The following is an 11114-nucleotide window of genomic DNA, read 5'->3' on the forward strand; positions in this document are numbered from 1 at the left end:
CTCAGGAAAGAAGAAACTAAAGGAGTTAATCACCACCAAACCAGTATAATATGAAATATTAAAGGGCCTTCTTTAAGAAAAAGAAGATAAAAAAATGGCAATAAGTACATATCTATCAACAACTGAATCTAAAAACCAAAATAAATGAACAAGCAGATCAAGAACAGAATCATAGATACAGAGAATGTTTGATGGTTGCCAGATGGGAAGGGGGGTCAGGGTGATGGGTGGAAAACGTGAAGGGATAAGGAGTACAAATTGGTAGTTACAGAATACTCATGGGAATGTAAAGTTCAGCATAGGAAATAGAGTAGGCAAAGAACACATATGTATGACCCATGGACATTGGACAATAGTGAGGGAGTCATGGGGTCTGTGTGGAGGGAGACAAAGAGGGAAAAACTGAAATATCTGTAATAGCATAGACAATAAAATATAATTTAAAATTTGTGGCCACTAACATTTAAAAATATTCAAGAACTCGGAGTATATTGTTCTCATGGATTTTTCTTTAAAAATCTTCTAAGAGCAGTATCTTCAGTAGAACTTTTTGCAATGATGAAAATTATCTAAATCCTTGCCTTACCTTGTGGTAGCCTTCGACCACATGTAGTTTATTGAGCATGTGAAATGTGGCTAGTGTGACTGAAAGCTGCATTGTGGGGAACTGCTCCTTGTGGTTTAGGGAATTGTAGCCCCGGCCTGAACATGACCTGCCACCGGCGTTCCTGAAGGGTTAACTCCTAAGACTTCTGCCAGAAGGATTGCAGGCGAGCCTTCCGGCCCAGGTGTCCTGTGACTCAGTCCAGAGGTCTTGCAAGGCAGATCTTGTTTATGGCAGCTGAAGTCTCAAGGTTCTGAGGAAAAAAGAAATCGGAGAGCCGTGTCTCCTTTCCCATAGCGATAACGTCTTATGTGAAACATACCCTTTAGATTTATAGCCTTGTTTTGTAGCTATAACAGAAACAACAGATGTGTTTTGAATACTCTTATGTTTCTTCTCACATCCTTGAGAAAATGTATACTGAATACATGAAGACCCTTTAATTCTATTATTGGTAACTTCATTTACCTAATAAAATGAGCAGTTGGGCTGCTAGTCTTCGCTGACAGCCTGAGCGAGCTTCAGCCCTCCGTCCGTTGTTGGTCACTCATTCTGTTTGCTGAGATTATCTCTGTATCCCTGTTCACAGAGTGCAGCAACACACTCCAGCTGTGCTTGTCTTTAAGTCTCAACAATGGCTGCATGGGAGACACACCCAAAGATTATTCAGAGGGTTTCCATGGGGATTGGACTTAAAGAATACTAATATGCTTTAGAACTTGCTCTGCTTTTCTTTATCTTATAATTAAGTATAAACAATCTCTAACAGGGAGTATTTGAAACTTTGTACCTAGTGCCAGTGTGGGGTCAAAATGTTTAATAGACCCTGGCATAGACTATTCGTTGTACCCACTGTACTGGAACTTGTAATCAGTTATTGTTTATTGTAGCCTAGATACCTGAAAGCTATTGATGATTTATGAATGTTGATCTTGTATCTCCCACGCGTATCCTTCTCAATAAAAAGCATAAGGGACGAAGGTCTAGCTGCTGTTCACCAGTAGAGAGAGCAGACACCTTCCTCCCCCCAGATATAATAAAGTGTCCTGGGTAAAAGTTATTTCATCGGACATAATAAAGTATCCTAGGTAAGAGTTTGTTCCACCGTGGTCATGAAGACTCTGCTGGACAGAGCAGCTTCCAACCGAGCCTGGGGTGTGTGAGGCACCTCTGCCTCACTGCATTTTATTTTTTATTTATTTTATTTTTAGAGAGAGGGTAAGGGAGGGAGAAAGAGAAGGAGAGAAGCATCAATGTGTGGTTGCCCCTCATGCGCCCCCAACTGGGGAACTGGCAAGCAACCCAGGCATGTGCCTGACTGGGAATCACATCGGTGACCCTTCAGTTTGCAGGCCGGCTTGCAGTCCACTGACCCATACCAGCCAGGGTGAAAAGCTGCATTTTAAATTTTATTAATTTAAATTAAAATAGCTACATGTAGCTAGCAGCTATTGTTTTTTATAACACAGTTGTAGAGTATATCATACTTATGGGAAGGCAAAATAGTGTATATCTAGTTTCTGTTCTCTCATTTACAAACATAGAAAAATTCTTCTCTGGCAAGGTAGCTCAGTTGGTTGGAGCATCCTCCCATACACCAAAAAGTTGTGGGTTTCATCCCCAATCAGGGCACATACCTATACTGTGGGTTCAATCCCTGGTCTGGGTGTGTAGGGAGGCAACTGATCAATGTTTCTCTCCCACATTGATGTTTCTCTCTCTCTCTCTCTCTCAAATCAAGAAACATATCTTTGGGAGAGGATTAAAAATTAACAATAAAAACATAAGAAGTCTTACCTAAGAGGTTTATTGTGAAAGTTAAATATTATGATGTCCAGAATGTGTTGCATGCATAGTAAAAGATCAATTAATGATTATTTTTAAAAAATCATCTAGAGGGCCCTGACTGGTGTGGCTCAGTTGGTTGCACATCATCCTGCAAAGCAAAATGTCACCAGTTTGATTCCTAAATTGCGGTTTTGGTCCCCAGTTGGTGTGCATATGAATGGCAACTGATCAATGTTTCTCTCTCACATTGATGTTTCTCTCCCTCTCTCTATCCCTCTCTTCCCCTCTCTCTAAAATAAATAAATAAACAAACAAATAAATAAATTTTTAAATATTCTAGAGGACAAACTTAGGGCAATCAAATAATAGCTAAAAGTTATGGAAGAAAGGCTTTACACCAAGCAATAAACTATATAAATATCTAAGTTCTTGGATTAGAAATGGAAGAAGCATAAAAATGGACTCTGTCAATTGTCCTAATATATTATTTTTACTTCTCTCCCCATTCATTAAAAATGCAATGAAATCTGATTAAATGAAAAAAAGTCTAAGTCTTAAGAAGTGTTACAATTATGGCTATAAACTGAAGGTATCATTTATACCTGTGGGCATTGTAGACATGATATAACTGAGTTTTACAAGTGTCTTTTGCTTCCAAATAGGATGTAGAAGGTTTCAGCTGGCTGATATTTTGGCTAAAACAACTTTTAAAAATGCAGAATAAGTTTAAAAATATTATATTTTAAAATATATTGGAAAGCTGTGAAGTAACAAAGAGTTGTTATCTAATTTGAGGTAAACTAAAATTCCAGAGATGGAAGAGCCATTCTAAGGTGAATTGATAATCACTAGCTGTTTTCTGGAAACATTTGTTGATTCTAGGTGCAAGCTGAGGATCAGTCTTAACTTAAGCAGAGAAAACACAGAGGAACTTATCTTGGTAATGTGAGCCTCCTGCGACAGATTGGAAACCAGAAGAGGCCCAATGCTTTGGCTGGTTTCCTGTGTGGGCATTTACTGAGTTCAAGATCTGCTTGAAAGGTTTTGGGACTGGGCTAAAACTTCTAAAAACTCAAGTGCTTAAAATACCATGCCCCATTAGAGGGACATGGCCTCATCTAACACATGGTTCATCTCTCCCTCAAGACACGTCTCATATTTTGAAGCTGAATAGGCTGCAGGCAAAAGATCTAAGTTGAACATCTCAAAAGGAATGAACTGAATGTCCTGTAATCATTCAGGGTTGAGGAGACCTAGATGTCCTATCGAAAGCTTGGGCTACCCCTGATGAGTAGGGGATGGCCCTTAGTGGAATGAATCTGAGTAAAAAGGCAACCTAGCCAAGGCCCAGCTCAAGTCCCAATTAGTTGCTGGGAGCTGATATTGTGGGAGTCCAGAATGACCCAGCCCAAGATAAGCCCTGGTGGTGTGTAATAGATTACTTTGAGTTGAAGGCAATTTTAGTTTCAGGCTCAAGAGAAACTTCTCCCTCCCTCCCCCTCCAACTACCTAGAAGAATTTGAATTAAGGTTTTTCCCATATTAAGAGATTATTAGACATAATTTCCTTGACCTATCTATAGGGCAGGGCAAGCTTCTACATACTAAACTCTTTACTTATTATCATCCTTACAACACTTTGAAGCCCCCAAGGCGCTTTACCTCATTCCTAACTCAGGATGTCTTATATACCTAAATCCCAATTTCTATCTCTGAATCTCTCATGCATGTGGGGATCCTGTGCACGTGTTATTGAATTTTATTTTCTTGTCAATTTTCTTCTCTTGATTTGATTATTTAGCCAGTTAAAAGAACCAGAGGAGGGAAAGAAAAATGTCCTCTTCTTCACAATATCATGTGACGGCTCTACTAATTTTTTAAATATACACTGTGGGGTACACAGAAAACATTACCATGCATGTAAAGAGGCAGGAAAATGTGACTGATAATCAAGAGAGAAAAATGAACCATTGAACTAGACCAGTGATTTTCAACCTTTTCCATCTCATGGCACACATAAACTAATTACTAAAATTCTATGTCACACCAAAAAAAATATTTTTACCAATATGACAAAAATAGGCATAATTTTGATTCATTCACACTGGACAGCTTTTGTGTTGGCTGTTGTCTTTTTTTTTTTTTTTTTTTTTAATAATCTAAGGGAAAAGAGGTCAGTGCCCCTGACTAAATAGTCAGGTATTGCATGTTTTAGAAATTCTTGCAGCACACCAGTTGAAAATCACTGAACTAGACTAAGAAATTACCAAAATGTTAAAATTAGTAAACCAGGATTTTAAAAAAGTATGATAAATAAAGAAAACAGGAAAAGATAAAATGGATTAAAAGATACTTTCAGTGGATAACTGGAATCTATTGAAAAAATCTTCTAAAAACAAATCAAATTCTAAAACTGAAAATGCAATGTTAAAAATCAAGAACTTAGCCCTGATTGGTGTGGTTCATTTCAGTTAGTTGGGCATTGTCCCACAAAACAAAAGGTTGCCGGTTCTATTCCTGGTCAGGGCACATGCCTTTGTTGCAGGTTTGGTCCCCAGTCGGGGCACATATGAGAGGCAAACAATTGATGTTTCTCTCTTGCATCAATGTTTCTCATCCCCTCTTTCTCCCTTCCTTCCCCCCTCTCTAAAAAAATTAATAAATAAAATCTTTTTAAAAAATCAAGAATTCTGCATAGATTTGACTGAAGACTGGAGATCATAGAAGAGAGAATTGGTAAACTCAAAGACAGGTCAATAGAAAATATTAAAACTGCCCTGGCTGGTATGGTGCAATGGATTGAGTGCTGGCCTGTGAACCAAGGGGTCACTCATTTGATTCCAGTCAGGGCACATGCCTGGGTTGTGGGCCAGGTCCCCAGCTGGGGTGGTGAGAGAGGCAACCACACATTGATGTTTCTCCCCCTCACTTTCTCCCTCCCTTCCCCTCTCTCTAAAAACAAACTAATATATTTTTTAAAAACCTGAAGCATCAACAGAAAAAGAAGAAGATGGCACAAAGTGTAAAACACATGGTGACCAATGTCAAATATTCTTGTATATACAAGTGAAATCCCAGAGGAAGAGAGATAAGGAATGGAGCAAAAACAATATTTGAAAAGACACCGGTTAAGAATTTCCCCCCAGTCGCTCTGCTCGTCGACAGTAGCTGTGTATTCGGCTGTTTTACTTAATTTGTAGGACCCAAATTCACAGCCATGTCCTCTGAAAAAGGGAAGCTCTTTGTTGGAGGGCTCAACTTCAACACCGATGAGCAAGCTCTGGAAGATCACTTCAGCAGTTTCGGGCCAATTTCTGAAGTGGTCGTCGTCAAGGACCAGGACACTCAACGATCCCGGGGTTTTGGATTCATTACCTTCACCAATCCAGAGCATGCCTCAGATGCAATGAGAGCCATGAATGGAGAGTCTCTGGATGGTCGTCAGACCCGTGTGGACCATGCAGGCAAGTCAGCCCGTGGAACCAGAGGAGGTGCCTTTGGAGCCCATGGGCATGGTCTCAGCTACTCTAGAGGTGGTGAAGACCAGAGCTATGGGAGTGGCAGGTATGACAGTCGACCTGGGGGATATGGATATGGAAGGTCCAGAGACTATGGTGGCAGAAGCCAGGGTGGTTATGACCGCTATTCAGGAGGAAATTACAGAGACAATTACAACAACTGAGATGAGGCATGCACACCTAATATACACAAGGAATAAAACTTATGATCCAGGATCATCCTTCCAAATGGCTGTATTTATAAAGAGTTTTGGAGCTGCACTGAAACATCTGTTTTAGTACATAAAAGTATTTTTGAATTGAGCTCCCAAGGTAGCTTGTTAAAGACCTTTTAGAAAGTTCCGTGTGTTGTCCCCACCCCACCCCACCCCCCATTCAAAGACAAATTCTGGGACTTTATTTAGTTTAGGCTCAGGATTCTTGGCCACACACACACACACACACGAATATTTGACCAGACTCCCCCTCCTGCCCCCCAGAAATAATGTGCATCTAGGGACATTTTCAAAACTTATACAGTGTTTACCATGGTTAGGAAGCAATTTCCAAATGTAACTACAGGATATCATGAACATGATTACTTTAGAGGTGTTTTTTACTGAAGATCACTGCCGTGATTATGTAGATGTTTCTTAAAATACTTGTGAATGTCATATTTTTTTAATACTGGAATAAAAATATTGTGTTGTGTTTTCATGAAGTATTTAGGATATCCTTCATGGAGCAGATTAAAAAGATGAAACCTGAAAGAAAAAAAAGAAAAGAATTTCCCAATATCAATGAAAGACACCAGTCCACAAACTAGAGAAGCTCAGTGAAACCTGAGCTAGACAAACACAAAGAAAACCATATCCAGACACAAAGTAGTCACATGGTTGACAATCAACAACAAAAAGAAGATAATAAAAAGCAGCTAAAGCTTTCTCTTTGTGCAACTCTCTTCACTGGTGAATCTTTCTTGTGACCTATGGTTTCTATGGCCTTCCCAGTCTTCCTGCTTCTTCCCCTTAACTCAGGGATGCCGCTAGGCTTTTCCTGGTTTACTCTATTTATGACTATCTTGGAGACTCTCGCCAGGCATTGGTGTGTGGGGGGGCAGCTCACCACATTTATTATTATCCAACTCTCAGGCATAATTATTCTTCTTTGCCTTATGTCAAATGTCTTAAAAACTGATGCTTCATATTTTTTGTCTGGCTTTTTAGTTGTTTTATAGTAGGATTGATAGGCCAGGTGCAGAGAGTCACCAGGATCAAGAGCTCCAGGTGCATAGCAACAAACAAAACTATAAGCCCTTGCATGGCCACTCCTTTAAGCATTAACCTCTGGAAGATGACATCTAGGCTTCAGCTGTGTTTCAGCTCCTGGCCCAGAGAAGCAGCAAAATCAATGTCATGGCTGACAGCTAGGCCAGCTGCATTGACTAATAAACCCCTGCTGCCAACCAATCAGTGGAGACTATGAGGGAGCATGCCTGGAAAGATGAATGTTGTATCAGGAGTCTCCCTAGGCCTCCAGATAAAAGTCCTTGGTACAGGGACCCTATGCCTGATTTCTCTCTCTTTTTGGGAGCATACTTGTGCCTCTCTTCCCTTCTTCATCCCTTAAGGTGCATATCTTTCTCCCTCTTTCTCCTAGGGCCCTTCACCTACCTCTGTAACTTTCTAAATAAACTTGCCCTTATAACTCAGTTCCTTGGCTCTGAATTCTTTTAAGCCAAACTCAAGTACTGAGGTTGCTTAACTGAGATCCAACATAACTTATCACTAATGCCTGGTGTGGTTCTTTCACTGCTAACAATTTCAGCTGGAAAGGTAAATCTGATCTCTCTTATTCCATTTTGGCCGGAAGTGAAAATATCAAAATATTTACTTTTAAACTGAGGAAATATGCCAATCTGGAGCGACACATACAGTCATGTATGGCATAATGACCTTTTAGTCAAGGAAAGACTGCATATACTAAGGCAGCTTAGTGTAATGGAACGCAGGTTCAGAGCTGCCTGTTGCAACAAAAGCCAAACTCATGAGACAGGTGCAGGTGAGAAGAAAAGTGGTTCGTTCAGATGCCAGCAATCTGAGAAGATAGGGGACTCTTGTCTCAAAGGCAATCTCAACATCTCAGTGCAGGCAGGGGTTTTTATAAGGAGGGAGAGGGAAAGCAGAGAAAGGAGGTCAGGGCAGGGGGTTAAAAAGTTTTTTATGTGCTGAGCAGCACAGCCATTCTGATAAGGACTTTGAAATTGGTCAAGTGATTGTCTGGTGAACATCATCCTGGTTTGTTTCATCCTGGTCTTACAGTTATAGGTCAGCAAATCTTTCAGAGCTGGGATGAATGAGGTCAGAGTCTGATTCTTTTGAAGTTAGCTCCTAAAATTCTTATACAAGCATGCTGTCTATCTATAAGCTACATATTAGAGTCAGCGTTTATAGAAACAGTGTCAAAAGAATGGTGGGGTGGTTTACAATTCCCCACTGTTACATTAGGGCAACACATTACACAAGTACTTACCATTGCGTCACAATTATCTACAGGGGCATGATGTACATGTCGCTCTTAGGTTTGTAGCCTAAGAGCTATAGGAAAACAGAATTTGTCATCCCAAAATATGTCTCTATGGCATAAGGAATATTTTAGACTAGTTAATTTTAAGAAACAGCAGACATGGTAGAAGCTCTGGAAATGAAGTACAAGTTATCCTTTTAAAAGACATTTGTAAGGGAAATATGCAGTTGTAAGGGTGTCTCATTCCCTGTACCAGGCAGAGGGTGAGGACCTTCCAGAAACTTATAATGCAGAAAACAATGACAAATCTGTATAACAAACTTATCCATGTTTATTGTGCTTTTCCTGGTAACCTTCCATAATCGACTCTGACTAGTCATAACTTCTTTTGTCTTCAACTGAAGATAGTATTTAAGGTTGTGGCTCCTGCCATTTTGGTGAGTTACTGTTTTCCTGGGTCTTTCCCAGTGTTAAACAGAAGACCATGTGAAGTGGAAGTGCCTCATACACCTTAGGCTCGGTTGGAAGTTGCTCTGTCCAGCAGAGGCTTCATGACCATAGTGGAACAAATTTTACCCAGGACATTTTATTATGTCTGGGGGAAGGAAGGTGACTGCTCTCTCTAGTAGAGATCAGCAGCTAAACCTCCATCCCTCATGCCTTTTATTGAGGAGGATACATACGAGAGATACAGGGTCAAAATTCGTAAATCGTCAATAGCTTTTAGGCGTTTGACAGTAACAGATTACATGTACCAGTACAGGGGTCACAGTGACCAGTCTGTGTCAGGGTCTATAAAACATCTTGACACCACACTTTCACTAAGTGCAAGGTTTCACACATTCCTTGCCAGAGATTGTTTATGTTCCATTAATGATAAAGAAAGCAGAGCAAGTTCTAAAGCATAAGAAGCATAATAAACATTCTTTAATCCAATTCCCATGGCAACCCTCTGAGTGGTCTTCAGTTATGGTCCACACACAGCCTTATGCTGAGACTTAAAGACAAGCACAGCCGGAATGCCGGCGGCAGTCATGCTCAGGCCGGGGCTACAATTCCCTAAACCACAAGGAGCAATTGCCCACAACCATAGGCCCAGAATGGCCTCAGTTGTGCTGAAAGCCCATAGTACCAAACCTAGATTTAATACCTGATCTCACTGCAGTTTCAACCTCTTCCAGACACATGTTGATGGTTTTTAAAAATAAATAAATTAATTCATTTATTTGTTTTTTGAAGAAACATAATCTTAATCAGTGTGGAATTTCCTAATAAGTTCTAGTGAGGTAATCTGCCTGGTAAGATCCCCAGCCTTCCCCTAAGAGAAGGTGTCCTTGTCTGAAATAATTTACTCTTTTAATTTCTTAGTCCCATTCTAATCCACTCTTTCTGCTTATAAAAACTTTTCATTTTGTACAACTCATGGATGTCAATTTAGTTGCCAGATGGGATGCTGCCCGATCCATGAATCGCTTATTTAAAACCAATTAGATCTTCACATTTCTTCAGTTGAATTGTTTTTTTAACACCAAGATTGTTGACATGAGAAACACTCAATGTTATAAGAATTTTCATGAATTTGTTTGAGTCAAAACCAATGACAATTTCCAGGAAGCAAAATCTCAATGAATTGAGATTTGCTCTGAAAAATGGCAGTTTTACTACTTATTTATTTGTTTTAAAGAGAGGGGAAGAGAGGATGAAGAGAGAGAGAGAAGCATCAATGTAAAAGAGAGATATTGGTTGCCTTTCGTACATGCCCCAATAGGGGACTGAAGCTGAAACCTAAGCATGTGCCATGACCAGGAATCAAAGCCACAATTTTCTGGTTTGCAAGATGACACCTAACAAACCAAGCCACTCTGGGAGGACAGTTTTATCACTTATTTTATACATCAGAATCAAAGGGAAAGGCATAAGGGGGGTTACATGAAATCCATTGGTGATTGATTAGGGAGGTGGGAGAAGGCAAAGTGGGGAAATCTCTAAGATTGGATTAAAAAAATGATAGATACATACTTCTTTTACATCGGTGGGTATAGGATAGTTAACAATTAACATTTATAGTACTTAGAGATGTTATGCAGGAGAACAAGGTAACAATGAGGGGTTCTGTGGTCTCTTTTCTGTTGGGAGATTGTACCCTGAGGGATCTGGCAAAAAGGGATTACTGACACTCCACAGGTATGTCACCAGAGATGTATAAAGGCAATAGATAAGCTCTGTTAAAGTAAATATTGCCATTTGTCAAAGAATATACAGGCCTAGGATATGACTACCTATTTGCTTTTAGTTAAGAAGTTTTTTTTTAAAGATTTTATTTATTTATTTTTATAGAGAGGGGAAGGGAGGAAGAAAGAGAGGGAGAGGAACACCAGTGTGTGGTTACCTCTCACAGTTCCCCAACTAGGGACCCGACCTGCAACCGAGGCACATGCCCTGACTGGGAATTGAACCGGTGACCCTTTGGTTTGCAGGCCAGTGCTCAATCCACTGAGCCTCACCAGCCACGGTCAGTTAGGAAATTTTAATGTGGTTACTTTAAGTCTCCCCTTAGTTTGTCAGGTTTAGTATGTGGCCCCCCCCTTTTTTTGTCCACACTATTAAACTTTTATTTATTTTTCCCTATTAATCTGTCTTTTATTATAGGGATGTTCTTAGCCAAGAATCAGAAGTGTAGAGGCAAAATTATTTTTCTTC

At 39.9% G+C, this 11114-nt stretch overlaps 1 pseudogene; it reads left to right on the forward strand.

Annotated features, from left to right (window-relative positions):
• Positions 1–5567: 5567 nt before the first annotated feature.
• On the forward strand, positions 5568–6248 carry LOC150021731 (RNA-binding protein 3 pseudogene; annotated as a pseudogene).
• Positions 6249–11114: the final 4866 nt, after the last annotated feature.

This window comes from Furipterus horrens, unplaced genomic scaffold (genome assembly GCF_987537825.1).
Source record: "Furipterus horrens unplaced genomic scaffold, mFurHor1.1.pri manual_scaffold_1, whole genome shotgun sequence".
NCBI classification, from domain to species: domain Eukaryota; kingdom Metazoa; phylum Chordata; class Mammalia; order Chiroptera; family Furipteridae; genus Furipterus; species Furipterus horrens.